Source organism: Aquarana catesbeiana, linkage group LG11 (genome assembly GCF_042186555.1).
Source record: "Aquarana catesbeiana isolate 2022-GZ linkage group LG11, ASM4218655v1, whole genome shotgun sequence".
In the NCBI taxonomy this organism is placed as follows: domain Eukaryota; kingdom Metazoa; phylum Chordata; class Amphibia; order Anura; family Ranidae; genus Aquarana; species Aquarana catesbeiana.
In genome coordinates, this window is record NC_133334.1 from 91896434 (window position 1) to 91923432 (window position 26999).

Consider the following 26999-nt stretch of genomic DNA (forward strand, 5'->3'; position numbering starts at 1 on the left):
AGCACACTGACACACCCAATAGAAGTACACGCCCACCAGTATCTTTCCTTGTCAAAAGAAGTTTATTGAGTATACAATATTATAAAGATACATAAAGTAAGATTACAAGGATCTATAAAGTAAGCTCATTGTTTTACAGTAGGGATTATATAGGTAAATATCATGAAATTTCAAATATTAAACATTGGGTTCACGTAAACCTAAATTAAAGATATATATCATTTCCTTAGTTACTTTTGTAGGTATTTAAATGATTTATACCTACTATATATATTGTTTACAGGTAGAGTGTATATAGGTCAAATAAATTCTGATAATGAGCTTTAATCGTAAGGTGGAGAAAAGGAAAGAGAAAGAAGAAAAAGGGTAGAAAGGCAGAGGTATGGTCCACAAGGTTGTCCCGCTCGTCAGTTTATTATTCTTTTTAGTTCTCTTTGAAGCCTTAGAATGGGTGTCTCTGTAAGTCATTTAATCTGTTACCATGGCAACAGGACAGAGTCATTGAAATTTGACAGGAATTGTTGTTTTATCCAAGGATGCCAAAGTTTTTCAAATTTTGGAATTTGATTTTGATCGATGGCTACCATCTTAGCATGGGACATTGTATTATTCATTCTGTGAATTTTTTCTGCTAGTACCAACGTAGGAGATTTCCATGCTTTAGCCACTGTTTGTTTTGCAGCCGTTGTTAGTTGGATCATAAGCTTGAATTGAGAGAGTGTTAACCATTCCGGTTTTAGATTAAGTAAAGTTATATATGGATCTGGTTGTATTATTTTTTTAAATATTTTAGATGCAATCACGAAGACTTCCTTCCAGAAGGTTTGGATTACTGGGCACGTCCACCATATGTGTAAATGTGTGCCTATTTCTGGGCATCCTCGAAAACAAAGAGCTGAGGTATTAGGTGAATATTTTGCCACTCTAGCGGGTACAAGGTACCAGCGAGTTAGGACTTTATAATTTGTCTCCAGTGCTAAGATGTTGGGTGAGGATGACTTAGATGTGAGCCATATGTTAGACCAGTCCGTGTCTTCTAAAGTTCGTCCCAGGTCCTCCTCCCACCTCTGAACGTAAGAGGGTCTATTAAGATTTACTACTCCATATAATTGATTATAAAGTGATGAAATTGTACCTTTAGCAAATGGATCTTTTGTACAGATTGATTCAAAAATGGATAATTGGGATAATGGTGTATCCCCCTTTAGGAATGGTGTATAGAAATTTTTGATTTGGAGATATCTAAATATCTCAGAGTTTGGTAGATCATATTTTTCTCTAAGCGATGGGAATGAAAGGAATGATTTAGATGCTATGAAGTCATTTAGTGTCTGAATGCCTGATGTTGTCCAAGCTTTAAAAGAATTTGGGTAGATCCATGCCGGATAAAAGGCCGGATTTCTGATAAAAGAAAGGAGAGGATTGTGTGGAGATTTTAACTGATATTTGGTTTTTAGTTTATCCCAGAGAGATAAGAAGTGTTTAGGTATGGGATTATGAATTTTAAAGCGGTCTTTAGGATCAAGCCATAACAAGTTTGATATTAATAGAGGGTCATTTTCTGAAGCCTCTATAAATACCCATAATGGGATTTCCTGTTTTGCATGGTATTTGGACAGACTGGCCAAATGTGCTGCTCTGTAGTAGTTAGTAAAATTAGGGTATCCCAGGCCTCCTTTATTTTTGGGAAGATGTAGTGTGTGTATAGGTATACGTGGTTTAGAAGAGCCCCATATAAATGAAGTTGCTCTTTTTTGTACTATTCTCAAAAAATAGGAAGGAATTGGAATAGGGAGGACTCTGAATGGATAAAGCAATTTGGGTAGAATAGTCATTTTGATTGCATTAATCTTCCCTATCCAGGATAAAGGAAGTTGCGACCATTGTTTTATTAGATTTGTGATCTGTCTTAATACAGGAGGATAATTGGTTGAGAATAAGTCAGAATGAGATGCTGTTAAATGCATTCCAAGATATGGGATTGATTTTTCTGCCCATGTGAATGGGAGTGCAGCCCTAGCAGGGATCAATTCCATGTTTGTGAGCGAAATATTAAGCACTAGGCATTTCTTAGGATTAATCATAAGGCCGGATAGGCCTGCAAATCCATCAAGAGCTGGTATTAAGTTAGGACCAGAGACCTGTGGTGATGATAGAAAAAGTAATATATCGTCTGCAAATATACATAATTTGTGTATAATACCTCCTACTTCAATGCCAGTTATAGTTTGGTTTGTTCTGATGTATTGGGCCATGGGTTCGAGTATAAGGGCAAATAATAAGGGAGATAATGGGCAACCCTGTCGGGTACCTCTTTCGATATTAAAGGCATCAGATTTGTATCCAGCGTATTTTATATAGGCTTTGGGTTTATTATATAATGCTTTGATCCATGTTAAAAAGTGGGGTCCAAAACCCCATTTTTGTAATGAATATTGCATATATTGCCAGGATACTGTGTCAAATGCCCTCTTAATATCGAGAGATAGAAAACATAAAGGGATTTTCCGTTTTTTAGCAATATGTGCCAATAACACTGCCCTGCGTATATTATCGCCTGCCTGTCTATTTGGCATGAAGCCTACTTGATCTCTATGTATTAATTTTCCTATAATGCTATTGAGGCGTTTTGCTATTATTTTTTCTAATAATTTAATATCAAGGTTTAACAGAGAGATAGGCCGATAATTCACACAGGAAGTATCATCAGAAAGGGGTTTTGGGATCATACAAACAATTGCCATTAGTGTTTCTTGCCGAAAAGAATGTCCTTCTAGAAGTTTGTTAAAAGTTTCAGTGAGAATGGGAGAGAGTATTTCTGAGAATGTTTTATAGTATAAAGCCGAGTAGCCGTCTGGGCCTGGTCTTTTGTTAAGTTTTAGGTCTTTTATGGCGTTAGCAACTTCATCTATAGTTATAGGCTCATCCAAACTGCTTTTTTGATTCTGAGACAACTCAGGTAAGGTTATTTTTGAGAAGAAGGATTCAGCCTCTGTAGGATTAAATTCATTGTTTGTCTTGTATAAAGTTGCGAGATGTGAGTGAAATTTATGGACTATTTTAACTGGATTACAAGTATAAACATTTTTTGATAATTTCAAACGTATTGGTTTGAAAGTTTTGTTAATTGAATTTAATGCCCGAGCCAAATATGTACCTGGTTTGTTTGTATTCATGTAGAAATTGTGTTTGGAGCGTTTGAAGCATTTATCAACTGACTCAGTGAGAAATAGATCATATTCCAATCTAGATTTTTCCAGATGAGATTTTGTACCCTGAGATGGATTATCTTGGAATGATATGTAGGCTGCATTAAAATTGAGTTCTAGTTTTTTTGCTAGATTTTTGCGTTCCCGTTTAAATAGTGCCATTTGTCTTTGTATTGTACCACGCAAGACAGGCTTATGAGCTTCCCACAGTGTTATTGGGGAAATGTCTGTTGTATTATTAATTGATATGTATTCCTTTAAAGCTTGTTCAATGGCCATCTGATGTAGTGGGTGTTTGAGCATTATGTCCGGTAAGTACCACGTTGGGTCATGCGCTTTTGGTATGGCTGAGGCTATAGTAGTGTATACTGCATTATGGTCAGACCACGGAATCGGAATTATATCTGATGCAATAATTTCTGGTATCATTCCTATTGTTAGAAAAATATGATCTATTCTGGTGAAGGTTTGATGAGGGTGCGAGAAATAAGTGAATTTCTTTTTCATTGGGTTACTTTCTCTCCACGAATCTACCAGATTGTATTTGGAAAGAAGTTGAGAAAAAGGTAATCTAGAGGTTATTTTGGATGGTGTAAAAGGTGATTTATCTAGAAATGGGAGGAGGACCTGGTTCGAATCCCCGCACATTATCACTGTTCCTATTTTGTGTGTATTAATCACTTGTAATATATGTGAGAGGAATGGTGTAGGTTGTTTGTTAGGAGCGTAGTAGGAAATCACCGTGATTGCTGTATCCATTATATAACCCATGAGTATCAGGTATCTACCTTCTGGGTCTTTAATTTCTGATGATAAGGTGAATGGTGTGGATCGGTGAAATGCAATTAGAGTTCCCCTTTGCTTGGTACAGGCAGAAGCTGTGTAAATTTGTTGATAAAAAGGAGAAATATATTTTGGAGTAGAATCTTTGGTGAAGTGTGTTTCTTGGAGGCATACTATGTGGGCCTTCTTGTTATGGAAAGTACGGAAGGCTTTGGTCCTTTTTTGAGGGACATTTATTCCCTGAACATTCAGGGAAAGTATATTCAGTGGTGCCATGGCAACAGATCAAATAGTTTTGAGTTACTTTTTGTTATGCAGAGCTGACTGCGCAGATCAACCTGTGTGGACTGAAGAGATGAAAAGATAGAAAAGAAACCAGTGAATTCTGGAGTAAAGAGTAAACAAAAAACATATGAGATTAGATGATACATTGTATAAATTATTTTTTGCAAGTAATCACAATTTACCCATGAAAGAGAATAAATATCTCTCTCAGGGGAATAAGTGCCTTCGTCACACTCCCACATAATATGGTTGGGAGAATGAGGAGGGCTAATGGGGGTACACGGATCTTCCGCTTACAGGAGAGAAGTGCTATGTCAAAAGACATCAAAATGATGATTCATTAATTGGAGTGCAGAATATAGTTTTTGTTGAAATTATTTATTCCAGGGTGGTTGTATATGGTTAGTCTTGCCCTAGGCTAAATAATTCAGTTAGAAAGGTACTGTTAATAACTTTGGTATTGATGAAGATAATTTTAATTATTTTGGGATTTTAACCCTTTTAGAGTAAACAATTACATATTTTATTCATATGTAACTGTTTAGATATGTTAACTCATAAAATTGAGGTTGTATTGCTTCAGATTAGAATAAACAAAAACATAGTTCTAGGAACTAGTTAGGTACTAATATATTTGTTTTAAGAAAAGAAAGAAAAAGCTTCCATTACTTCTGGATTATTGAACATATTTGTCCTAAAAAGTAATAAATCTATTGTTATTACCTGAAAATATATAACTGAACAAGAATTTCCTTATTTCACTTATATATTCTAAGGCTATATGAATCAGAAGTAATAAGAAATATAACTGGAATGTAACTTGATCCCATACAGTGTGTGACTATCAGAATGCACTTACATTCAGTTATAAATACAGGTTTTTTATAGAGAACCATCTCTTAGTATAATAAATGAAGAGATATCAGGAATTAGGATGTCAGTCCATTGAATCTTCTTGGTCCATGGATGATGTGGCATAACGGCCTCTTTTGTGAGAATGATGATTCCCATTTTGTTCTGAAATTTTCTTAGTGCTGCCTGAAGGTGAAGATGATGCCATTCTTCTGCGTGTGGGGGTGTTGCTGCTTGTGGGTTCTGTCAGATTTAATTTTAAAAGGGTTTGTTGTAGTTCATCTGCTGATCTGCTTCTGTAAATTGTACCTTGGTAGTTAAATCTGACTGAAAAGGGGAAACCCCATTGATACATAATGTTGTGGCGTTGCAGTTCCATTAGTTGGGGTTTCATGGATCGTCTTTTAGTAATAGTAAGTTGGGATAGGTCAGCAAAAATTTGATAATTGTGTCCTTGAAAATTAAGTTCCTTTTTTTCTCTTGCAGCAATTAGTATTTGTTCTTTCGTTCTGTAATAATGAAATTTTGTGATTATATCACGTGGGGGTCCGTCTTTCTTTTTGGCTGTGAGGGCTCTGTGTACTCTGTCCAGTTCTAAACGTTCAATAGGGATATCTGGCTTTAGTTCTTGTAATAGAGCAGTAATAGTAGATTGCAGGTCTGTCATAGTTTCAGGTATTCCCCTTATGTGCAAGTTTGAACGTCTGGCTCTATTTTCGTAATCTTCGAGCTTAGTTTGAAGTATTAAATTCTCTTCTTTTAATTGTTCCAATTCTGTTTTCTTGGGTTGTAATTTCAATTTCATCCATTTTTATTTCTAAGGCTGCGGTGCGGTTTCCCAGCTCTCTTATTTCTTTGGTTAGGCTGTTTGTTATTTGGTCTGAGGTTTGTTTTAAAGCCTTATGAAGCATCTTTTCAAATTGTAATAATATTACTGGGGATGCTGAGGAGGCTTGTGGAGAAGTTTGTGAGAGGATTTGTTCTGTATCTGACTCAAATGGAGAGTCTTGCTGTGACATTTTCTGTCTGTGAGAGCGCCCTGATGCTGTATCTTGTGAGGTGACTGGAGCTGCTTTAGCTGCAGTGAGTGCCTGTGAGCTCTTTGTGAGGTGATTTTTTTTTCTGCCACGGCTTCCTCCCAGTACCATATTTCCTGCCCAAACTTTCACAGTTTGTTCCCTGGGGCAAAAAGGTTCAAATGGATACCTTTTGAGCCTGCAGGCTCCGCTTTGTCCTTCTCTTCTCTCCTCAGCGGTGTGGAGCTCTAACAATGCATGTCTGCTCCGCTAGGCTCTGCCTCCTGTCCCCCCACCAGTATCTTTCAATCTGTCTCTTAATGTATGTCTAAAGTGATTCCACCTGATGGGCAGGAACACATAATAGTATTCGCAACTGTGTTAGCCCTTGGCTATGTGCATCAAATCTCCAACTACAGGACAAAGATCAAAGTCCATTTGCATCCACATAAACAAAGCAACAGTTTTCTAAGCATATGTACCCCTGCAGTGTAAACCCTAAAATTTGAATTGTCCAAGTCCCTGGGCATGTTTAGTGCTAATAAACATTAACATCAGTCCCTGGCTGCAATGAGCTTCCAATATAAAGTCCAAAATTAATGTTCTTACATTAGAATCTATTTCGACAGGAGACAAATAAAATGCCAGCATGTCTTTGGATTGTGGTGAGAAACCCACACAGGGAGAACATATAAACTTCAACACAAGCATTAGCATGTTGGGGAATTGAACCAACATCCCAGGTGCTGCTAGACAGAACTGCTACCCACTTACCCACCAGGCATCCCCACGCATGTTCTCTGCATCTCTGTGGTGTGAACCAGCCCTAAGTCCATAGCCATGCTCAGTGTCACAAGCAATATACAATATATTGGCCTAAGTATTGGGATGCCTGCCTTTAAATGCACATGAACTGTAATGGCATCCCAGTATTAGTATTGGGTTCAAAACTCATTTGGCCCACCCTTTGCAGCTATAACAGCTTCAACTCTTCTTGTCCACAAGGTTTAGGAGTGTGTCTATGGGAATGTTTGATCATTCTTCCAAGTGCATTTGTGAGGTCAGGCACTGATGTTGGACGAGAAGGCCTGACCTACAGTCTCCTCTCTAATTCATCCCCAAGGTGTTCTGTTGTGTTGAGGTCAGGACTCTGTGCAGGCCAGTCAAGTTCCTCCACCCCAAAATCACTCATCCATGTCTTTATGGACCTTGCTTTGTGCACTGGTCCAAATGATTTGGTGGAGGGGTAATTATGATTTTGGGTTGTTTTTCAGGGGTTGGGCTTGGCCTCTTAGTTCCAGGGAACTCTTAAGGCATCAGCATACCAAGACATTTTGGACAATTTCATGCTCCCAACTTTGTGTGAACAGTTTGGGGAAAGCCCCTTCCTGTTCCAACATGTTTGCACACCAGTGCGCAAAGCAAGGTCCATAAAGACATGGATGAGCAAGTTTGGGGTGGGGAAACTTGACTGGCCTGCACAGAGTCCTGGCCTCAACCCGATAGAACACCCTTTGGCTGAATTAGAGTAGAAACTGCGAGCCAGGCCTTCTCATCCAACATCAGTGCCTGGCCTCACAAATGCACTTCTGGAAGAATAATCAAACATTCCCATAGGCACACTAAACCTTGTGGACAGCCTTCCCAGAAGCTGTTCTAGCTGCAAAGGGTGGACCAAATCAAATTTTAACCCTACGGACTAAGACTGGGCTGCCATTAAAGTTCATGTGTGTGTAAAGGCAGGTGTCCCAATACTTTTGGCTAAATAGTGTATCTGGAAAAGACTTACAATGGTGGTGGAACCCTCCTAAACATAACTACTACATTTAGACATAATTATAGGACCTGGGAGATGAGACAACTTCTCCACATGCAGTAACATGGTTGGGATTTGAACCAAGACCCTCAGAGATACTAAGCAGAAGTTCTAACCTCTAAGCCACAGAGCTGCCACATATGAGAGTCTCCTACACATAATTACACATAAATGCTGCATTTCTATGGACATACAAGTGATGGAATTACATTACTCAAGAGTTATTCTTCTTGATTTATTCTGTGATATTTGGTGTTTTTTTGTGGGTGAGAGCAGAATATTACCCTCAAATTTTTGGGAATTACATTTTGATTTCTGATATTGGTACACATATCACATTTTTTGGGCTTAAATTATGAATATTTGGAAATAATAAAAGGCACAAAAAAATGTGATTCATTTTAAATTTGCATCAGCAATGGTATTGTTTGTGGATTATAAAGACTCCTGTGTGAGTTTAGGTTAAAGATTGTTGTGAGATGAAGAGTAACAAGTGAAAGTGACAGAGAAAAATATATTTTATCAAAACATCAAAACATTCCACATTGTAGCATTCTTAAAATCAAAATATTTTAAGTAGAAGCAACAATGTTGCAAAGGAATATTTATTTCACAGAAAGATACATTTCATCTCAACATTAAAAGGTTTTTTTGTGAAAGTTAGAATTGTTCCATTAGAATCAATGACTGAAACTTCATTTGGACTAAATTAGAGCAGATTTTAACTTCCAAAAAATGTTCTCTAATTAGCTCTCATTTTGGTATTTACTATACCTCCAGGTAAAAAAGACACTGGAGATAAAATGAGAGTTATTTTCAGGTCTGAGCATGCTCCGTTGTGTTGGCACCTAGTTGTCCAAAACGGGGAATTTTTCACTTTTCAGACTTTTAAAGATATTTCAGTGTAGAAATCACGTTTTCACAGTTTAAAAGCAGATAATCTTTAAATAATATACCGCATATTTCAGTACCATTTAGACAATTATATCATGCTCTAAACATTATTTCCATGTGCAATTCTGTAGGTTTTAGCAGAGTAAGGGTTTGGGCACTATTTAGATTCAGGGAGCTATAGTAAATTTGATTTTGGGAGAATTTTCTCACCAGCGCTATAGTGAATACCGTTTTAGCGCGAATTAGCGCTATTAGCGCTAATTCGCGCTAAATTGCCGCGAATTAGCGCTAATTCGCGGCAATTTGCGCGAATTAGCGCCATAGCGCTATAGTAAATGACCCCCTATGTCACACATGGGGAAATTGAGAGACGTGTATGATATAATGTAGTAGTTCATATTTAAATATGATTGCACACTTATAATTTCATATTATGATTTGCACTGTACTTATGTCTTTTATGCTTACACCTACATGCATGTGTATTTGTATATGCAGATGTCTATATACATGCATGTTTTTCACTAGGAATTATTATTTTTTTTTTTATATTTTTTTTTTTACATTTTTTTTTTTTTTTGTATTTTTATATATATATATATATATATATATATATATATATATATATTCCTATTCTTTATTCTATTTTTTAATATTTTTCACAAGAATATTTTTCACTATGTATATTCATTATCAATGTGGATATATTGTACTGACTTCTAATGTGGGGTAGAAATGATTTGTTTTAAGACAATTCAACCTTTGTGAGAAATATCTGGGAAGTAATAACCCCTTGATATGATGGTTAGCATTCTAATGTAGAGGGAAGGGATATTGTTAAGCTGATCGCCACGCATTTATTTGTAAAATACTTTTTAAATATTGATTGAAATATATTCAATATAGAACTGTGAACCAGAATGAAAAGAAGGGCTATAGATTGCACACACGGGGACACAGGAAGTGTGTGAATGCTGAGTGAATTGCAACCGCCCACTCTAATTCTGGTGTGGTTAAATAGTTTGATTGATTCGCCGGTTAGCCGACCCCATGATTAAATCTTTATGATGAAACATGTCGGGGCGTAGCTACACGGCGATCTCACACGAGTACTAGAGGAGGGAGTGAAGGGGGACAGAGCGGAGCTCCAGTGAAGGGACGAGTGCTGCGGACGGGTGAGACGAACGTGAGCACACACACTTCCTGGGTCCGCCATGGCCTGCCTGTTGTTATTTCAGTTGCTATTGCTTGCTGTGCTGTGGGAGTTCTCCATTTGCCGTGAAGTGACTTGCCTGTTATTTTATTTTAAATGTGAGTTCATTACAAGTTGTTTTATATGTGATTAAATCTTTTAAACGAGATTACACTATTGGAGCTTCTTTTATTTTTATGTCATACTACCAACCTGAGAAAAGCGGTGTTTCTATGGAGCAGTGGAGGTGTATGCTCGCATGTTAACCCCCATGTAAGTGGGTTAGAGGCTCTGTCAGGCCAAACACGAGAGTGAGAGGCCTTAACAGCTGGTGAGTTTGAATTTCAGCAGGGAGTGGATTCACGTCACAGAGGTGTGGTGGATGTTTGAAAACACAGCTGAGCAGTTTTGGAGTCACCCTCACTCTTTTTTTTTGGACTTTCCTCAAATATTTTCATGATTATTTTTCACAATTGATTGGTTTCTGGACTTTATAGACATTTACTGTGTTCAATTCTCATTATATATATATATATATATATATATATATATATATATATATATATATATTTTTTTTTTTTTTTTTTTTTTCTTGGATTTATATATTTGTATATCACTTTCACTGAGTGTTATAATTTATATTAGCTCATATTGAACTTATTGAATAATTTATTTTATTTAATAATTTTTACTTTTTGGGATATTTAGCAATATATGTTTTTTCACTTTTTCTCTAGTCACGTCTGTATTCAGCTCACTGGCTGGATAAGAGTGTCTGGCATCTCCCCACCTGGGGATAAGTGCCACTATTTCATCTATAATTTTCCTTAGGTGAATTCGGTTTATATAATGACTGCATGTAATTAAGCAATCCCTGCAAAACTGACAGGGGAATTTGATTGCATCTGATTGCTATTTTTTCACTCAAGATAAAATGATACCAGAGTCTCCAACAATGCAATATTCACCTAAACAAGAATATTTAGCCGTTCTGAAAATGAATGTTTTTGGAAAGGTCTTTTGCATAAACAAGCTTAATTTCTTTTTTTTTTTTTTAACAATTTATTTACAAATTTCTTTAACAACAAGAGCATCTGCTCATGACAGTCATCAACACATCACATATTTCCCCATTAACATATGTTATAAGAATACGAATATCTTACGTTAACAAAAGTATAAAGGTAACCAATTGACAAAATTATATCTAATTCAAGTTAGCAGGTCTTGCCTACCCCGATTGGGATCAAACTGTAGGTGTAGACCAGTCAACCTGTTATATTCATTATAGAAGATGCAAGTTACAGTTTTTTAGATGGTTAGAAGCTCTGGGGTGGTCCATCCAAGCTTGCCATGTTTTTTAAAGCTAGTTGTAGAGTAATTTTTGTATGCCAACATCAGTTCATATTGTGCTTGAATATTCAATCTAACAATAACGTTGGATATGTTCGGAACCTCAGAGAATTTCCATAAACATAAACTTACTAGCAGACATATCAGCCTGGATGTCACATCACTTCCTCAAACTCAACCTATCCAAAACCGAGCTCATGATATTTCCTCCCTCAGGTGCCACTTCCCCTGCTTTCCCTGTCAATATCAACGGCTCAACTATCAACCCATCTCCCCACGCCAGGGTCCTAGGTGTAATCCTGGACTCTGAACTAACCTTTCGACCCCACATTCTATCACTATCCAAAGCTTGCCGCCTCAATCTCCGCAACATCTCCAAGATACGCCCCTTCCTTACCAATGTCACCACAAAGCTTCTAATCCACTCCCTGGTCATCTCCCGCCTCGACTACTGCAACTCCCTCCTCATTGGTTTACCTCTAAATAGGCTATCCCCACTTCAGTCCATCATGAACGCTGCTGCCAGGCTCATCCACCACACAAACCGCTCAGCGTCTGCTACACCCCTCTGCCAATCCCTCCATTGGCTGCCACTCAGTCACCGAATTAAATTCAAGATACTAACTATAACTTACAAAGCCATCCACAACCTGGCCCCCAGCTACATCTCTAACCTAGTCACAAAACACCAACCTAATCGTTCTCTTCGCTCCTCCCAAGACCTCCTGCACTCAAACTCCCTTGTCACCTCATCCCATGCTCGCCTTCAGGACTTCTCCAGAGCCTCCTCCATCCTCTGGAATGCTCTACCCCAATCCGTCCGATTTTCTCCTACTTTATCCACTTTCAGACGATCCCTGAAAACTCATCTCTTCAGAGAAGCCTATCTGGCCCCCACCTAACAACTGTACACTTATCTTCTCAATCAGCACATCACCCACAGTTATTACCTCTTGTATCTCTTGACCTTCCCTCTTAGATTGTAAGCTCTAAGGAGCAGGGCCCTCTAATTCCTACTGTATCAAAGTGTATTGTATTTGTACTGTCTACCTTCAAGTTGTAAAGTGCTACGTAAACTGTTGGCGCTATATAAATCCTGTATAATAATATAATAATAATAAACTGGATATTGTAATTCTGGCTGCTATGAGTGTATGGGCTACTATTGTTCTAAATATTATAGGGTATATGTCAAGGTTTATTCCTAGAAGAGCCATGGCAGGAGTGACATCAATCAGATTGCAACATAGCAACATTATACTTTACTTCAAAGTATGTATCAAGAACACATAACTTAATTATTCACATATGTCTTTGTTCTTAGTGAAGGGTATATCCATATCCTTTAAAATATATCTAAAGCCAAAACTTTTTTGTGTGTAGTGAGTGGTAAAGCGTTACAACCATTATCAACAGAGATGAAACTGAGAGAAAATACAAATGAGGTGAATAACTAAAGGTGTTGTAAATCTTTACACAATAAATTGCATAAATATTGACTTCCGTTATGTGCAGATGAACTAAGCAAACAGGAATTGGCATTTCACATGATTGAATAACTGAGGTATTCTAACACTTTAGAGTGTAAATATTCTCAGCTCCTTTAGTAAATTAGCCTATGGGCGTTGTTTGAAAAGCACTTAAAAATGCAGGTCAGCAAAATCCCACTGACTTTAATTTAGTTGTACACATGGCAGTCCAAGGATTGCTTTTCACCTGCTTTGCATTGTGCTTTGTTTCTTTGAATGAAGGATGTCTATTAAGGAATGTTTAAAGTTCAGGAAAGGCAGGTCAAAGGCAGCCTTTTTTTCTGGTTTTCCCATTTTCCGGTTTTCCCAATTTTATCCGTTCAAGTGCCTCTCAATAGAAACCCTTAAAGTGTTAATTTGTCACCAGAACTAAAATATAGGCGATGCATTGTAATGTGGCCACCTGTTCTTATGACACCTGTACAAGCGGGAATTTCATGCATTGTGGAAAGATTTCTTCTTACTTCCTGTTTGTATCTGCAGAACATGAAGTGAAAGGAAATTTCCTCAATGTTTTAACCTTTCCTTATTTTATCCTAAAAAGTTTTGGCTTTAGATATGCTTTAACACAATCATACACAAATACAAAATAAAGCTGGCTTGGGTTAAAGTCAAATTCATAGACCAGTGTACGTGGATAGTAATGCCCCGTACACATGGTCGGATTTTCCAATGGAAAATGTCCGATCGGAGCGTGTTGTCGGAAATTCCGACCGTGTGTGGGCTCCATTGGACATTTTCCATCGGATTTTCCGACACACAAAGTTGGAGAGCAGGAGATAAAATTTTCCGACAACAAAATCCGATCACGTCAATTCCGACCGTGTGTGGCCTGTTCCGACGCACAAAGTGCCACGCATGCTCAGAAGAAATTTCGACACGGAAAAGCTCGGTCTGGTAAAATTAGCGTTCGCAATGGATACAGCACTTTCGTCACGGTGCAATGTTAAAAATGGTTTAATAAAGCGCACTCTCTTCTTCTTTATAATGTGACAAGAATTAAGTAGTTTTGCTGCTCATATTCACATACACTTCTCACAAACTTTTTTTTTTGTTTTTTTCTTGGGATTCCCTTAATATATTGTTATTTGTCACATCTGACAGAATTGTTTTTTTTTTTTGGCTTTAAAGCCATTTTTGGTTTAGATTTTATGTTTGTATTTTTTCCAAGGCTGATCTTTGTTTAATGTTATTTTTATTTTTACTCCAGACTATTTTTGTGTGTGTTTTGTGTGTCAAGTTACCACAACACCATTGATATCTTTTATTATTTAATCTCAAGGAGATTGTTTGTTTGGTGTTGGTGTCCCTTGTTAATTTCACATTGTATTTTTGAAATGTGGTGTAAAAGAAAAAGCTGCGCTATCACGTGAGACAAATTAAGACTACAAACAACTACAGCTGCTAGCACACAACAAACCAAGTCGCAAATAATATGAAAGTAAAAGAGTGCAGCGCTATTCAATAAGTGAAAATAAACAAATATAAACAAATATATGGCTTTGTGTATCAAAAAGTCAAGTGACAAAAACACCAAAAAATATTAATATCGCAAAAATGTGCAAATAGGTGACTCTGAACAAAATGACAATCCCAAAAGTCTAAGAATGGTAGAAATAAAAAGTCACAATGTCTTGAAGAGGCTGTGGACAACATGAGGGGACGATCACAAGTTGCAATGACACTCCAAACTTCAAGAAAAAAGGTGGGTACTCTTACCGGATCGGTGGGACGCATCTACCATATGGCAGTCCATCAATAAGGCAAGAAGGGATAGTCCTCCAGGATATCCAACCAGGTAGTGTCTTCCGGGTCCCGACCACCAATGGGGGGTGGTTATCCTAGGCAGGCTATGGATCTCCAATGCACCCGATCTCCGATACCGAAATTGATCGATCACAAGCAGATAGTTCTTAGTGGACCCATGGAGAAAAAGAAAAAGGGACTCCACATAGTGCAGATCAAAAATGAGGTTTAATAATCCAAAAAATTGTACAAAATATAGGTGATCACGAACAGATAAAAGGCATAAAAATGGCAATGTGGGAAGCTGAAATAGCTGGCCCTACGCGTTTCGACCACACAGTCATCAACAGGGGCATAAAAAGCTTTTAGAGGAGGAGGAGGACCTGCAGGAGGATGAGGAGGACCATCTGTGAGTTCGCAAAGGTGTGTCTGAGATGTAATTTGGCCCCTCATACCTTTATTAAGAGCCTCCAATATGAGCGACTCACACATGAGTTGTTGTCCCTCCTCCATCCTCTGCATTTTTGAGGCAATGATGGCAGCAATGTCCTCCTCCACGGTCTGTAGCCCTCCAAAAGAGGCCTATGGCAGCCTCCTCTAGGGCACTCCTCCTCCTGCCACTTTCTCTTTCCATGGGGAGTGGAGGGACCGGCATATCAGGCAGCCTGCTCGGCCCAGCCACCTCCTGGCTGAGACTTCCCTGTGTATGAAAAAGGGACATGGTTTTAGTTTTTGCATCATCAACCACAATCATAAATTAGTACTCCAAACTAAAATCTAGTTAACATCATTGATTGGACAACCTAAACTATTTAGAGGAATGCTATACCTGGCTCAAGCTGGGCTCATCCACATGTTGTTGCCTGGAAGGCCCAGGCTGGGCTTCAGAAGCCTCAGCCGGGGGGAAGGAAGCGTGGAAGGAAGACTGGAGAGTGATGACCTGGGTTCAGTCTGGCCTGCCAGAAAATGCAGCCTGTCATAGTACCACATCCTGGGGACATAAATGTCATCTGCTGCTCCGGATCTCTGCGAATCCTGGACTTTCTGGCGCTCCCTTACATAAGTGCTCCTCAGGCCACCAATTAAGATCTTCAAAAATGTGATGTCTGCTGTGGGGATCACCTGCTTCACAATTTCCAACAATTTATCCAGTGCTGCCTTCCTCTTTGTTTGGTTCTTGTAATGTGGGTTGTTGATCTCCCACAGACATGGCAGCTCCCTTAACATATCAATGAATAGTGACATGAAGTCATTATCTTTTAATAAGATATCCATGTTCACTGCAAGACACAACACAAGACAAAGCCTAATGTCAGACAAAACTCTCCTAATCTTGTTACAATGTAGGCCTCAATCTAGAAGCAGTATAGGCACAAGTTTGGCTCTTACCTTCGTTCTTACGATCGGCGCATCCAATGCTCCTTTGTCCGCTCACAGATCGTACGTACTACGCACGCGTGTTACGCTTTATACACACTGCGCATGCGTGTAACTCCACCCGCCCCTGACGTTCTTTCTAGTCTATTCCCCGCCCCTTTTCGTTCGGCGCAGTGGGTGAAGAGCACATGGCGGAGTCAGAGCAGGTGCGTGCTAATTATAGCAATGAGGAGGAGGAGGAGGAAAGCCCGGATCCGGACACGTCCTGATCCAGAAGGAGACGATTTAAGGCCACAAACATGTCCTTTGGGGAGATGTTGGAGATGGTGGACATCCTGAAGAAGGCCGACTATGACGGGAAGTATGGGCCTTACCCCAACCCCAATATCAGAAAGGCCAAGATCACGGCGAAAGTGGTCAAAAGTCTGCACAGGAATTTCGGGGTACGACGATCAAAAGATCAGCTCAGGAAGCGGTGGTCGGACCTGAAATTGAGAGAGCCCAAGCAGTACTGAAAGATCTGGAGAGTGCTGCAAAAAAGTAAGTAGTTGTGCTGTGTTCCTATTCTTTTTGTCTTTATTACGTTCGTGCTGCTCCATATGCTTTTCTTAATTGTACAGTTTAAAATGTCAATTTTAATGTTCATGGGCCCATTACGTTCGTATCAAACATTTTTTTTTCGCCCTCTAAAACACCATTGTTTAGGCCATATGCATTTTCCAACATTTTTTGGGGCCTACTTGGATGCAAAATATTTGGTTGTGTAGATGGGTTTGTTACTAGAATGAAATGCAAACTAGATTCTGTGTAAGGAGAGGACACTCAGCAGCTGTTTTCACATCTGGACACTGGAGCACTAGTGTGGGACACAAGAACACCATTTTTATTAGGGGGGGCACACAGGTGCTCCAGTGTATACTATAGGGGGGTCACTATCTGTGAAGCTTGTACTAAACAGGTAAAGTATTGCAGGTTGACAAAGGACAATAAAAAAGCGACATCTTGGAACTCTGCTAAAATTTACAATTGTACCCCACTTCCAAGCAATGTTTCCTATTTATAGTTCTGCCATCAAATCACTGTGTGCTAATTATACCATTTTTGTTTTACATAGGGGAGAAAAGACTCGGAGGACACCCCTCATCCGAGGAGACCAGAGACCCCCCACCTGTGGAAGAAGGTGAAATACCCCCAACCCAAGTGGAGCAGGAGGAGGAAGAAGATGTGGTTGAAATTGGCACCACAACAGGTGAGTGTCTGCGACCACAGACTCAGGTAAGAGATGGATGCTGGCAGATTTTTGATACCTGTTTTTGTTTGGTTTCTCTCTTTTTAGGTGATCGTGATGTTAGGGATTGAGATCCTTTCACATCAGAAAGTGCCCAGATCCTGATCGGGGAGATCATGGGGTGTAATTTAGAATTGGAAAACATCAAGACAAAAATCAATGATGTGATTCAAAAAAATAATAACATCATTGATGTTTTGGGGAGAATTTAATACCCCACAAAATCACTTTTGTTTTTGTGTGGTACAATGTTTAAACTATTTTTGCAATGTTTCAAAAAGCCAAATTTGGAGGATGCACACAGTGTGCCAACATGTGCTATCTGCCATCACGGGAGATTAATGGACGCGTTTTGGGGGTGCAACCCCTTATTACTCAATAATAAAGTAGCGGTGAAGAAGGGCTTGCTCCCCCAAAACACGTCCCTTGATCCCCCGTGATGGCAGCTAGCACATGTTGACATTCGTAAATTGGTGTGCATCTTCCAAATTTGGCTTTTCAAGGGGTGATTTGACCCCATCTGAACGCAATATCAAACACAGTTCCTAAATACTCATGTCTGATATTGCCTTCAAGTTTTACCATATGTGAACTTTGTAAGTTCAAGTTTTTTGTCTTTCTTGTTGGTTTTACACAGGCCTGTTTTATCGTAAATGGACATTTCTATTTTTGATAATGCCACCCCAAAAATTGTTATACAACAAACCATGTTGGTTTGTTTTAAAAACCGTTTCTAAATGCACATGTGATTGTGCAGGTATTAAAAAGTTTGTTAATCAAGAATGTGTGGATTATTGTCTCAACGCTACAACACTTTTGTGGTGATGTAATTGCTGTTTTCGGATAAAATGGTGGTTATTTCCTAAGGGCAAATCCTCTTTGCACTACAAGAGCATTTTCATTGCAGTTTCAAGAGCACTTGTAGTATAAAAAGTGTATACGCCTTTAGTAAATAACACCCAACAGTGCTTTGTATAAGGTTACACAATCACGCCTTTTTCAGGACTCCCCACATTGCTGTCAGGCTCAGCTAAAACAAACACAAGCAGTAAAGCAGTAAATGTCCACAAAGAATTTATTTTTTTTGCTTTTTTATTTGAAAAAGGCTTCACAAATTTGAAGGCATATTGATGGCCCCCCTACCCGCAAAGAACTCCAGGTATCATAACCGGACATCACGGGCACTCAGGGAGGGCAAGCTAGGACGGCCGCTTTCAAGCGCCATCAGTGTTGTTTCAGGGATCACTCCGGCCTCAGGCCCAACTGAGCCAGCATAGTTGGCTGAATGTTTCCGTAAAAAGTTATGGAGAATACAGCATGCCATGATTATATGATTACGTTTATACTCCGCCATATGGATAGGTGTCAGAAATAGGCGGAACCGGCTGGCCAGGATTCCAAATGTGTTCTCCACCACTCTTCGGGCTCTGGCCAGCCGGTAATTAAAAACCCTCTGTTCCGGGGTGAGGGTCCTCATTGGGAATGGCCGCATAAGATGGTCCCCCAGCGCAAATGCTTCATCAGCAACGAACACGAATCGGAGTCCTTCCACATTGTCCTCTGGAGCTGGCCAGTCCAAGCTGCCATTCTGGAGACGCCTGTAGAACTCCGTCTGGGCGATGACTCCACCATCGGACATCCGGCCATTCTTCCCCACGTCCACATACAAGAAGTCGTAATTAGCCGACACCACCGCCAACATCACAATACTATTGAACCCCTTATAGTTGAAATAGTACGACCCCGAGTTGGGTGGTAGGATGATGTGGACGTGTTTCCCATCAATTGCCCTTCCGCAGTTAGGAAAGTCCCACCGCTGGGCAAAGTGAGAGGCCACATTCTGCCATTCCTGTGGCGTGGAAAGAAACTGTTGAGGGAAAAAAAATAAATATTAATATTTTTGCTCAGAAACATGGCAAGCAGATTAGGCACAAACATTCTGGGGCAACCTCCAGATAGCATTTATTAAGGGGAATTTAACAACACCAGAGTATAAGGAACACCTATCATATTCCCCCTCCCCCCCCCTCATGGGCCATTTCTAACATTATGGGGGGTGTGGAAATCTTGGACAGGTAACCCTCTTCACTTCATTGAGAGATGAATGCCTAAGTACAGGGTATTACTTGGAACAGCCCCTCCTTAGTTACACTATTGGCAGCCCACTGGACAGGTAAGAAGTGTCATAATACAAAGATATAAATACACACTGTACACATTTGAGCACATTTGGACATTCTGCTATTACCTATCAAGATAATAATAGGATCTAAAAAGTTTAAACAGTACCATTTGAAAGTATACAGGCAGGCCCTTGCACTACATGCTTTGGGGAATTCATCCATAAATCTGGCCACAAAAGAGATGGGTGTAGTGTGTATGGGTTTGGCAAAGTCAGCAGATAGATGATTGAGGATAGATAGAGAATTGGGATAAGCTGACTTAGCAGTTGGGGGGAGGGAGGGTTACTAAAAATGATTTTGGGACACCACAAAAAAAAAAGCCTCTGGCACTCTGCCTGAATTTAAAGCACAAATTACATTTCAAAACATTTTAGGGGGTGTTTGGGGTAAAGCACTACTATGGAGCTGATAAAATACATTGTTAAGTGACTACATGATGTGAATATAGGGCCCGTAGAGGTAAGTGAAGGCAAATATGTATGAAGGACCTAAAAAATAAATTACATAAAAATCCAGCATGCATGAGGACAAAGGGGACATTCACAGCATATTACAATCATGGTAATTAGGGAATGAGGAAAGAAATACAATATATTATCAAACATTAAATACAATAAAATGTGATATTAAAGGATAAAAATCTTACCTTCATATACTCCTTCTGCAGGACCTGGATGATGGCAGAACAGGTCTCTGGGATGATGATACCCAGAGCCTGGGGGGAGATGCCTGTCGAGAACTTGAGGTCCTGCAGGCTTCTCCCTGTCGCCAAGTACCGCAGGGTAGCGACGAGCCTCTGCTCCGGAGTGATGGCTTGCCTCATGCAGGTATCCTGCCTGCTGATATAGGGGGTCAGCGAAGCCAACAGACGGTGAAATACGGGGTCTGTCATCCTGAGAAAGTTCCTGAAATCATTACAATTATTCTCACGGATCTCACGGAGCAAAGGCATATGAGAGAACTAGTCACGCTGAAGCAACCAATTCTTGGTCCATGAACTCCTCCCCACCCTGTTCATGGACTGGACTTGTGTCAAGGTCAGGACCCCAACACCAAGCCCCCGCACAGCACAAACTCTACGAGGAGTACGCATACGCAACATGGGTAGAAAACGGTCGGCTGCTCAGAACGAAGTAACAGAACGCACTGAAGAACAGCAAGGCCTGTGAAGAGCGACCTGAAAAACAGTAACGAACAAACAAGAATACAATGACTAAAGTCACGCGGAACTTGCTTGCACGCACTGAAGAGCAGATACAAACCCACAAGCACAAACTGAACGGCAGAAAATGATCTGAAAACCACGAGTCTGAAAAAGCGCGAATCGTCTCTCACCAAACTTTTACTAACACGAGATTAGCAAAAGGAGCCCAAAGGGTGCCGCGCTTGGTTCTGAACTGGCCTTTTCTAGTCTCGTTGTACGTGGTTGACGTCACCGCGTTCTTGGCGATCGGAAATTCTGACAACTTTGTGTGACCGTGTGTACGCAAAACAAGTTTGAGCCAACATCTGTCGGAAAAAATCCTAGGATTTTGTTGTCGGAATGTCCGATCAATGTCCGACCATGTGTACGGGGCATAAGAGAAGAGAACATTCACAGGAAACCAACACAAACATGCTGAGAAAAGGAAACCTCATGTTAACTGTGCCTTTTGGGGGTAATTCAAACCAAGATCTTTCCATCACAGGCCATGTAGCTATTTACTGTGTTTTACTGTTTTTTTTTTTTTGTATGTACTTATATAAGGAGGTTTTAATATTTTATATATGAAATTGTCTCCAAGATATACCGAGCAAGGTCAGCAACTTTGAAAAGATCAAGTCTTTAGATTTTATTAGCTGTGGTGAGCTATGCTTACTAAAAATTAGTGATTTGTATCATGCTTATATAATCTGTATAATTCAGCACATATTCAACAAGGTAAAAAAATTGGGGCTGATTTGTTAAGTGGGTAAAGAGGAACTCGCTTTTCACATGGTGGGATAATTGAAGTGAATAATCACACAATTTGTTGTGTAAAAATGCTCATCTCATTTTGTAAATCAGCCACAATATTAGGAGAAAATGGAAAATTCATGTCTAAGTAATTACTTTCCTGACTATCTCCCTGGAATCACACTAACAGATTATCCCCCCCCCCCACCACCACCACCTATTTAATTAGAACCATCTACCAAAAATTGAACAGCCCCCCCAGAGACAGTGTTTAACAATTAGATCCTAATCCGTTACGAGGGTGGAACCCATGTCATATCATGATGATAGTCAGAAAAAGGAAAATTACAAGTATGTGGACATTACATTTCCATTTTCAAGACATCTTCCTGGCATCACATTAGCAGAAATTAACTAGACAAACAAAAAGGGTATGCAATTAAATCTGAAGAGTTGCCTGTAAGAACTTTTTGGCCATAGTGGTAAGAGAAGAGAGTTCAGCATGGTTGTAAAACCATGGAAAAAAAAGCATGCATGGCGGCCCAACCCAAACTGCCTTGCAGATGGTCTCTGCTAATACCCATCTGGAAGCTGCCCAAGAAGTTGAGATACTGCTCTGTCTCTGCAATGACTGTTCAATTTATAGCTTATTGGTACAGTATATGGTTCTAATTGAATAGGGGGAGTTAGAGGTTAACCCATTAGCGTGATGCCAGGGAAATGTCAGGAAATTATATTTAACCAAACTAAAGGGAACCGGTACCACATGCAATTCCCAAGCCACTGGCTGGGTTTTTAGGCCAGTAAAAAGCACACAGCAGTTCTACCTTCTAGTGTTTTCTGCATCAATCTTCACTCTTTTAGGTCCACTGCATTTGTTTTACTCTCTGAGATATGTCACCTTTCAAATACTTACAGCATACAGCGTAACACAGATATTTACCTTAGACACCAGAAGAAATTCTCGGTTTGGAAAATGCTGCTTTGACAAGAAAAAGAATAACATTTGAATAACAAAGCCTTTATGGAAACTGATTGCATAAAGACGCATTTATTTATGTTGGAGACTTTCCAAGAAGATACAGCTTACATACAACCCCTGGCAAAAATTATGAAATCACCAGTCCCTGAGGATGTTCCTTCAGTTGTTTATTGTTGTAGAAATAAAGCAGATCACAGACATGGCCAAAAACTAAAGGCATTTCAAATGGCAACTTTCTGGCTTTAAGAAACACTAAAAGAAATCAAGAAAAATAATTGTGGTGGCCAGTAACAGTTAGATTTATAGAACAAGCACAGGGAATAAATTATGGAATCACTCAATTCTGAGGAAAAAATTATGGAATCACCCTGTAAATTTTCATTACAAACACTAACACCTGCATCAGATTAAATCTGCTTGTTAGTATGTAGGTAAAGAGGATAAATCATCACGCAGTGTTGCACAAGATGTTGGTTGTTCACAGTCGGCTGTGTCTAAAACACGGACCAAATACAAACAACATGGGAAGGTGGTTAAAGGCAAGCATACTGGTAGACCAAGGAAGACATCAAAGCGTCAATACAGAAAACTTAAAGCAATATGCCTTGAAAACAGAAAATGTACAACAAAACAAATGAGGAACAAATGGGAGGAAACTGGAGTCAACATCTGTGACCGAACTGTAAGAAACTGCCTAAAGGAAATGGGATTTACATACAGAAAAGCTAAAAGAAAGCCATCTCTAATGCCCTGTACACACGGTCGGACTTTGTTCGGACATTCCGACAACGTAATCCTAGGATTTTTTCCGACGGATGTTGGCTCAAACTTGTCTTGCATACACACGGTCACACAAAGTTGTTGGAAAATCTGATCGTTCTAAACACGGTGACGTAAAACATGTACGTCGGGACTATAAACGGGGCAGTGGCCAATAGCTTTCATCTCTTTATTTATTCTGAGCATGCGTGGCACTTTGTCCGTCGGATTTGTGTACACACGATCGGAATTTCCGACAATGGATTTTGTTGTCGGAAAATTTTATATCCTGCTCTCAAACTTTGTGTGTCGGAAAATCCGATGGAAAATGTGTGATGGAGCCCACACACGGTCAGAATTTCCGACAACAAGGTCCTATCACACATTTTCCATCGGAAAATCCAACCGTGTGTACGGGGCATTACACCTAAACACAAAAAAACAAGGTTACAATGGGCTAAGGAAAGGCAATTGTGGACTGTGGATGATTGGATGAAAGTCATATTCAGTGATGAATCTCGAATCTGCATTGGGCAAGGTGATGATGCTGGAACTTTTGTTTGCCGTTCCAATGAGATTTATGCAGATGGGTTTACATTGAAATTTTGGACACTTTCTTATCCCATCTATTGAAAGGATGATGAAATCATTTATCAAGATGATAATGCATCTTGCCATAGAGCAAAAAGTGTGAAAAAATTCCTTGAAGAAAGACACATAAGGTCAATGTCATGGCCTGCAAACAGTCCGGATCTCAATCCAATTGAAAATCTGTGGTGGAAGTTAAAGAAAATGGTCCATGACAAGGCTCCAACCTGCAAAGATGACTTGGCAACAGCAATCAGAGAAGGCTGGAGCCAGATTGATGAAGAGTACTGTTTATCACTCATTAAGTCAATGCCTCAGAGACTGCAAGCAGTTATAAAAGCCAGAGGTGGTGCAACAAAGTACTAGTGATGTGTTGGAGTGTTATTTTGTTTGTTTTTCATGATTCCATAATTTTTTCCTCAGAATTGAGTGATTCCATAATTTATTCCCTGTGCTTGTTCTATAAATCTAACAGTTACTGGCCACCACAATTATTTTTCTTGATTTCTTTTAGTGTTTCTTAAAGCCAGAAAGTTGCCATTTGAAATGCCTTTTAGTTTTTGGCCATGTCTGTGATCTGCTTTTTTTTCTACAACAATAAACAACTGAAGGAACATCCTCAGGGACTGGTGATTCTATAATTTTTGCCAGGGGTTGTATATGTTTTAAAAAAGGACCATATAGGAAAAAAATAGTGTATGCTGATAGCTGCATGTGGTTAAAATATGTAAAAAGAGTATTAATTATATTATTATTATTATTATTATTATTTTTTTGTTTTGTGCATACCTTTATTTATATTTTACCTTCACATTTACATGCAGACATAGCTGTACAGTGACAACAATGATGGCAGAGACTGTTACAAACTATGACACTGCCAGGGTTCTTGAGCATAACTATTTTTAGGATGATTTAAACCATGTATGTAAATGGTGATCACCCCTGGCATTGTTATAGTTTGTCAATTAAAATTAAAATTAATTCATTTGTACAATTAAAAGAGAAGTATGGTTAAAGCTTGTTTGGCTATACTTCTCATATGGATCACAGGAGCGGAGTTCGTTCTGCACTCCTGTGACCCATTTTCAGCCATCAGCAGGCTAAAGCCCGCTGTCGGCTGACATCTCTCAGCCAGTCCAGGCTCTGGATCTATCCTGACTTTACAGTCTGGATCCACCCAGACACCTGGACCAGCAGCTGGACTGCTGGGACACTGAGCCAGCTATTCCATCCCCTCCCCAGCCCGGGGCTCCAGTGAGAAGCATTGGAGGGGCAGAGCTGAGAGCCGGTGACTGTCACTCTCTGCTTGGAACGTAGGGGAGAACTGAATGATCAGTGAAATTTGATCGGTCATTTCTCAGTGCAGAGGAGATGGGGGACAGATGCAGCATGGGAACAATGCTGCATCCACCTAGATGAGTATACTTTTTTTTTTTTTTGTAAAACCTATTTATTGAATACAGTCATAAAATGCTTTAATGCGTTTAATGCGTACAGTTATAAGAATATAGTATTTATATATTTCATGAATATGGTCCTTTAATCATTGGTAAATGGATTCATATTTATTCCTCTTGGATAAATTCAATTTGTGGTAAAATATTTAACTTATGCCCCATCGCTAGTCAGTTTTAAAACTGATAATTTTACTTAAAAAATAAAATATTTATTACAAAACATTTAAATACATTCAAATCCACATATCAAAAATTATTTGAAATAAGCTGACACAACCTAAGAATAACTTGGCAAATACTTTAAATGGTTTGATAAGTAAATTTGGGTTCAGGTAACTATAAATAAGTATATTTTTCACCAAGCATGACGGAGTAAGACATCTGCTAGCTCCTTTAATGTTTTCACCCAAGATGTGAACTTTGAGTGAAAGTTGGGTTAATCTTGCGTAAAAACACAGAGACCCTTTAAGCAAAAAAAAAAGGACATTTATAATATACCTACATCTACGAAAGGTCCGGCATGGTAAAACCAGATTTGTGACAGCTATATATAAAATTTTCTTGGCTTAAACAAAAAAAATATAAAACATATTCTGGCTTCATCTTGGATGTAGCATTATTGTTAATATCCTAAATTAATTTCCAAGGGTATATTGCTGCTGAACCTGTGTTCGCTTAAAATACCATATCCATGCAAGAGAAACGTGATTTTATCTTGCATGGGATTTAATGATGGATTAACTTCTCTAGTCTTATAATCAACATGTTGTGTTCAACAACTTACAAATCACGTCTTCCAAAGAATGCAGCAAATGCCTAGCCATCTGTTCTGTAAAAACATAGATTTTTGTTTTCCTATTCATAACAAAATACACCTTATAAACTTTTCATAAACTAGCATATACATATTCATTGAAGTGCGGTTATAAATAAGTGAAGTAGTTATTATTATACTTGTGCCCCTATTTCATTGGAGAGGATGTTTTACAGCAAATGGATAAGGTCAATGCACTTGAAAAAACATTTAAGATTTATAACAATGGCAGATTTCAGATATATTCAGACAATGAGTCTAGTGTGAAAAATATAAAATCATAAGCACATACACTATTAATTTGATCTCACTTTTTAATACTGTAGGATATACCATATAGGCTGTATTTATGATCTAGTAGCTAGATGTAATTTTGTACAATCATAACATACATGTATTTATATATTCCGTTCACTTTTTGAATTTAACATATCCATATAACAAAACTCTGCACATAAAAACACCCGCAATGATGAGAATGCATGTAAATATAGGAAAACAGACATCACCAGTCTTCAAAATGACAAGTTATACATTTACACACCTTGACTCACATACATTCATGAACAGATTATACTGTACCTCATGTAATACATATGTCGAATGTCAGCAGTAGGCTATAACACCTTCATATGGCAAAAGAATGGAAAAATGACCTGGCTTTTTGTAGAGTCAAAACACACAAATACAAGGATGAATGTGAAGTGTTGACATTTATTTGACACTGAAACAAATGGCTGGAGACACCCCTGACACCCCTGGCAAGTCTGTGATGTCCAGCCAAAGACCCTGCCCCACCCTTCTATGGGAACTGCTAGGCTACAAGAAAAAAAAAAAAACATTGCATCAGAAGGCATAGTAAATTGTATAACACAAATTGCTACAAACACAAATAGTTTACTTTACCCTTTACAATCATTATATATTTGGATTCTAT

General features: G+C 38.9%; 1 long non-coding RNA gene across 3 annotated transcripts in view; it reads right to left on the reverse strand.

Annotated features, from left to right (window-relative positions):
- The window catches only part of LOC141112198 (uncharacterized), a 271699-nt gene extending 244980 nt beyond the window's left edge, over positions 1-26719 (reverse strand). For 2 of the 3 annotated variants that reach the window (XR_012236545.1, XR_012236546.1), the window contains exon 1: positions 26645-26719. This is a non-coding gene — a long non-coding RNA (uncharacterized lncRNA). Of the gene's footprint in view, positions 1-22402; positions 22543-26644 lie in introns of those variants that run through there. The other variant, XR_012236547.1, reaches the window with a different exon arrangement.
- Between the last annotated feature and the right edge of the window lie 280 nt (positions 26720-26999).